Source organism: Physeter macrocephalus, chromosome 4 (assembly GCF_002837175.3).
Source record: "Physeter macrocephalus isolate SW-GA chromosome 4, ASM283717v5, whole genome shotgun sequence".
NCBI lineage: Eukaryota > Metazoa > Chordata > Mammalia > Artiodactyla > Physeteridae > Physeter > Physeter macrocephalus.
In genome coordinates, this window is record NC_041217.1 from 104,447,436 (window position 1) to 104,453,512 (window position 6,077).

Genomic DNA, 6,077 nt, shown 5'->3' on the forward strand with positions numbered 1-6,077 from the left:
CGCGGAGCGGCTGGGCCCGTGAGCCATGGCCGCTGAGCCTGCGCGTCCGGAGCCTGTGCTCCGCAACGGGAGAGGCCACAGCAGTGAGAGGCCCGCGTACAGCAAAAAAAATAATAATAATAAATAGTACAGACAGTTCCCACATTGCCCTCACTCAGATTCCCCTAATGTTAACATATCATATGGCCATAGGGCAATTATAGAAACCAGGAAATTAATATTGATACAATTTATCAATGAATCTACAGACCTTGTTAGAATTTGCCAATTGTCCCAGTACTGTCCTTCTTCTGGACAATTGCCACATTGCTCTTAGCTGTTCTTAATATCCCCCAGTTGTTAACGGTTGTCCAGTCTTTTTCTTTTATGACCTTGATACTTTTGAAGAGTACCAGTCAATCATTTTGGAGAATATTCTTCAATTTCTGTTTGAAGTCTTCTCATGATTAGATGAAGGTTATATATTTTTGGCTAGAATACCACTAGTAATGTGACATTCTCAGTGCATCATATCAGGAGGTGTGATGTCAGTGTAACTTATTACTGATGATTGTAAATTGGATCATTTGGTAAAGATGCTGTCTGCCATGTTTATCCATTGTAAAGTTACTGTTTTCCCTTTTTAATTAATAAGTGAGGCAATACTCTGGGACTCTGAAAGTATTCTGTTACTCATAACACTTTTGCCTACTAATTTTAGCATTCATTGATGATTCTTGCCTACAACAATTATTTCTGTGGTGTCTGCCTAATGATAATTTTCTACTTCCATCATTCCTTTTAATTTACTAACTGGAATTCTATAGTAAGAATGAGCTGCCCTTTCTCCTTTCTTTTCTCTTCCTTCCTTTCTTTCTCTTTATTCCTTCCTTTCTTCCTTTCTCTCTCCCTCTCTCTCTCTGTTCTTTCTTTCTTGCTTTCTTTCTTTCATGGATATAAATATAGATTCATGGATATTTCTTTTATTCTATTTGTATACAAATTTTATAAATCAATAAAGTCACTCTTCTAGCACCAGTTAATATTAGACTTAGACTTGGAATGATGAGGCTGGTACGTTCTGATGTGTGTTAGTTGTGAAAAATAGAAATGGTACACGGCAATCTATGCCCTCAAGGCATTAGTAGAATAACTGGGGAGACAGAGAGACACCCCAAAAGATACAATGATACTGTATTTGTATAAAAGCTCAAGACAACAAGAGAAGACACAGTAAGACGCATAAACACAGTCTATGTTTGATTGCCAGATGAGGTAGTAAATTTTAACGCACTAAATGTTAAAGCTGACCACCTATGTTCTGCATAGGCCTGTTTCATGCTGCTCTAACTTGGAAGAAATCATAAAGCAAGTACCATATTTTCCAGAAAAAAAAATACCTCCTCATACCTATTTTCCTCATAGGTGAATATTGACCATTTATTTATGCATGAAAGTACAATGAAGTCAATTAACTTGAGGTATAAAATCTCATAATCAGATTTGAGCTGCCTCTTTGGCCCTATATTAAAATTTTCTTCCTTAAAATCCACACCCTCATCTCATTCCAGGCACATGAAACTTAATTTTCCAGACTTAACACATTTCCGTGCCTCTGTACACACTATTCCCACAATCTGGAATGCCATTCAATATGTCTGGAAAATTTATTCTCATCCTTTAAAACCAATCTCAGAAATCCCTGTCTCTCAGAAAGATAGTTAACTCCTCAATGCACACTTGTTTTCTGTCTCAGTGCCCCCATGGTTCATTCATACACCTGTTTTAGATCTTACTGGTCAGTTGCAGTTTACCTGTCTCCTCCATGGCACTGAGACTTCACGAAGGGAGTAGCTCTGTCTTATGCTGTGTTATGCCTCAACATCTAGCTGAAACAGTGTCTGCAACAGAGCAAGTACTTGGTAAATGCTTGTTGAATGAATGAATGATTCACAGTTGAATAATAAAACATTTTACAGATGATAGATACCAACTTTTTTTCAAAGACAATATTTCAACATATTTTCATGAATTGGCAACATCATAATTTACCTTATTAGTGAGGTGCTTTGTCTTAGCCCACCTAGTCAGATCATTGAGGAAATTTCTTCCTGCTTATGAATGTTAGTTCTGGAAATGGTTGAATTGTATATCCATCTAGCCACCACTTTTCAATGTTATAAGAATTAGCATAGGACACAGGCTCTTAGCATATTGAGAATGCCAAAAATGCAGCATGTAGCCTTTCAGGCTGTTTTGGATTGTATCAAATCTGTTGCTGTATTTAATACTACAACCTCTGAGTATGGAAAGAAGTCAATAGATATGTGTACTTTATTTGTAAAAATACTTGTAGCCTGAAAATATCTTGCTCTAGGATTAAAATTTCATAATAGCAAATTTAAATGCTTTTAGAGTCAACTTTAAGGGGTGTTATTTTGCCAAGTGAAAATTTTTTTATAATTCAAATATCCTTTAATATATCCAGGTTAAAACCCTTAATATTCCAGGTTTTCTTAAAATGCGCATGCCTAAATTGAAACAGTTATTTGATATGTCTCTAGAAGTAGAAACCATAATGTGGAAGAATTCTGACGAGAACAGTCAATGGAATTTTTAAAACATTGGGATAATTGGGCAAGTCAAATTTCAAACTGTTTTAATGAAGACAAATTTAGGATTTAAGTCTCATCCATAAGTACCAGGAACCCACCATCTCCACCTGTAGGAAAACATTTTGTTCTTGATTAATTGATCCATTTTCCATAAATCGACAGCTTCATTCCTTAGTCTCCATGAAGAAATAAAAACAGAACAGATAAGGCATTAAAGAGCTTTCAGTACCCTAGGTAAAAATAATAATAAAATTTATTTGAAAAGGAAATATTTTCTACAAATTGCCCAGCATTTGCTTCAAGTACATTGAATATTTGTGATTATATGTACTATTAAATTTATGTTAAAAATTTTTTAACTGATGTCTGTGTTCAGTTATACTGTTTCATGGCTAAGGCTGATGGCAAATGATCTTGCTTATTAATGAATTCATTAGAGTAAACTTCTAAAGCTTCTCCTTGCAGTTTACTGAGCTAACCAGGCTTAAAAAAAAATAAAACTATCCTCTACAAATATTGTACATGGGTCTGTTTCCACAACCAGAAAAATCTGACAGTTCCTCTCCAGCATCTCGCCTTTGTGCACTTGCACTTTTGAATTTAATGAATACCAATGGTGAGTTCCCACACAAGGAAAAAATCTATTTAATACATCTTGTCATAGAGGAATAGGTCTGTTTTGTTCAGGGACTAGATGCCGTATTCTGAGCTTGATACTTGAAAGGAAATTGAATTTTTTTGTCAGACAGTCACAAAAATTGTACTTTCTTAAAGATATAGGACTTCTATGGAAACTGTGTTTGGTTATGTCTGAGAGGCCTGGACGGTGTCCACGAGGTCCATGCATCCCCTCTGGTCTGTTTGCACCTCAGGTCCCATGGCTGCGCTGTTTGTGGGAGGGTGAGTAAGTGGAATATCAGACTGTGTCTCTGAGTAAGCCACACCAAATATAAATGACTTGCCCATTTTCATCATCTGGTACTGTCTGCATCCCTTCTTTCCTGAAGATGTGACTAGTTAACTATTTTCCAGAGCAACTTAGGATGAACTATGAATGCAATGAATGCTATGATCAAGAATTATAAAGGGCTTCCCTGGTGGCGCAGTGGTTGAGAGTCCGCCTGCCGATGCAGGGGACATGGGTTCGTGCCCCGGTCCGGGAAGATTCCACATGCCGCGGAGCGGCTGGGCCCGTGAGCCATGGCCGCCGAGCCTGCGCGTCCGGAGCCTGTGCTCCGCAACGGGAGAGGCCACAACAGTGAGAGGCCCGTGTACCACAAAAAAAAAAAAAAAAAGAATTATAAGAATTACAAAGGGAGAGCTAATGTATATATATGTGTGTGTGTGTATATATATCATATAGATTATATATACACACATATATATATACTTATACATTCTGTGTTTAGATAATTAGAAAAAGCATGTATAGGCCATGCTTATGAATACATACCCAAATATATACACACACATATAGACCTTCAAAATATACGTATACATACATAAATATTTGTGTGTGTTACACGTGGGGGCGGTGTGTGTGTCTGTGTAGATGAGACCATCTAGTCTAGAGCTCTGGAAAAGGCATAGGACATTATACCAAAAGATCTAGATTCCAATGTCAGTTCTGCCACTTATCAACTAGGTTGCTCTGGGTGAATTACTTCATTTACTGAAGTCAGTTCTGAGCCCCAGTTTAATGTTATATAAAACTAGCGTTGTTATGTCTAGCTCAGCTGCATTCTCTGACAGAATTATAAAAATCAAATGGGATTTTACGTGTGAAATAATTTTGTCAAGTGTAAAGCACTTACGTCAAAGTGAGTTAACATTCACTGATTCATTTTTTTAGGCAACAACTATGTACCATACTAAAAATAGGTACATGATACAGTTCTTACGGGCTCTCCCTCAATAACTTAGTCTAAATGGAAGTGGGTCAAAATTCAGAAACGTATGTGTAGTGTGATAAGCCTGATATTAAATTCTCATTTGTGTAAGTTATTTTGGAAACCACGGAGAAGGGGCTTATGGCCCAGTGTGTTGGGGGGAAGGAGGTTTCTTGAAGGAAATGTTGCATGGGCTCAGCTTTAAAGAGTGAAGAGGAGTTAAAACAGTAAAGGAGAGCAGGAGAACAAAGGGTATTTCAAACAGAGAAACAGCGCGAGCACAGGTAGAAAAGCCACAGACTGAGTGGGATGTCAGAAGCATTTGGTTATTGTTGGATAGCGAGAGGTAAGGGGGGGTCAGAGAGTGTTGCAACATAAGTAAGGGTGCTCAGGGTGAGCTGCATCCAAGAGGAGAACGGGAACTACGGAGGGGTTGCAAGCAGGCCAGCTGTGTGGACAGAGTTCCATTTTAGATAAATCAATCTAGGGCTGTGTGCATGATAGACTTAAAGGGGATAAAACTGAGGGAAGAGAGACCTGCTAAGAAGCTGCTTCCATAGACAAGGCAAAGGTGTCTCGGCCTTGGCACTATTAACATTTGGAACCAGATGATTCTTTGTGATTTTTTGGGGTGGGTGTGGTCTGTGCACTGTAGGGTGTTTTGCAGCATCTCTGGCTTCTAGCCAGTAGATAGAAGAATCCACTTCCTACCCCTAGATATGACAACTAAAAATGTCTTCAGAGTTTCCAGGTGTCCCCTGGGAGGTACCATTGCTGGCCTGGGTAAAAGTTGTGAAGGGTCGTTCTAACACTTTGGTAATTGGCAATAGGACAGACTCCAGAAGACTTTAGGAGGTAGCATTGACAATTCTCAATGATTGGTTTGTTGGAGAGGAAGAAGGAGGGGGAAGAGTCAAGAATGATCCAAACTTTTGGCTTTGTTGACTGGTTATGTCTCCAATTCAGATGAATAATAAAAGCAGATGGGCATTTAATTGGATATGGCCTCTTTCAGTATTTTGGCAGCAAAAATGTAACTGGTCCTTCCTTATGTTCAATATCAGTATATTTGACAAATATTAAAAGTTTATAAATCTTACATGTCAATTAGAGTGAAGGTGAGGGGAATTTACTGGGAGAAGGAGAGAAAGAATGAATGGCTATCTGTGTTTAATAGGTAAGTAAACCTTAGGGTCATAGAAGGATGTGAAATTGTCTGATCCTAGAGAATCAGGAGATATTTACATAAACCTTCAACTTAAATGGGAACCCAATATATTTCTAATTCTAGACTTCTTCTCTATAATAGAGAGTTGTGTAGAATCAGAAGAGCAGTGGGCTGAGACGCCCTGGTGATACACTTGGTTGCTTTGGGGAAAGAATTTTCAGCAGTGAACTTGGAGAAGGGAAACAATGCAATTGCAATGAGTTGAGTGTAAATTTAAGTTATGGTAACTGTAGATGAGATTTTTCTTTATGTATTTAATTAATTAATTAAATATAGTGGCTATACAGTATTCTATGTTATAGGTGTACAATATAGTTATTCACAATTTTTAAAGGTTATACTTACATATAGTTCTTATAAAATATT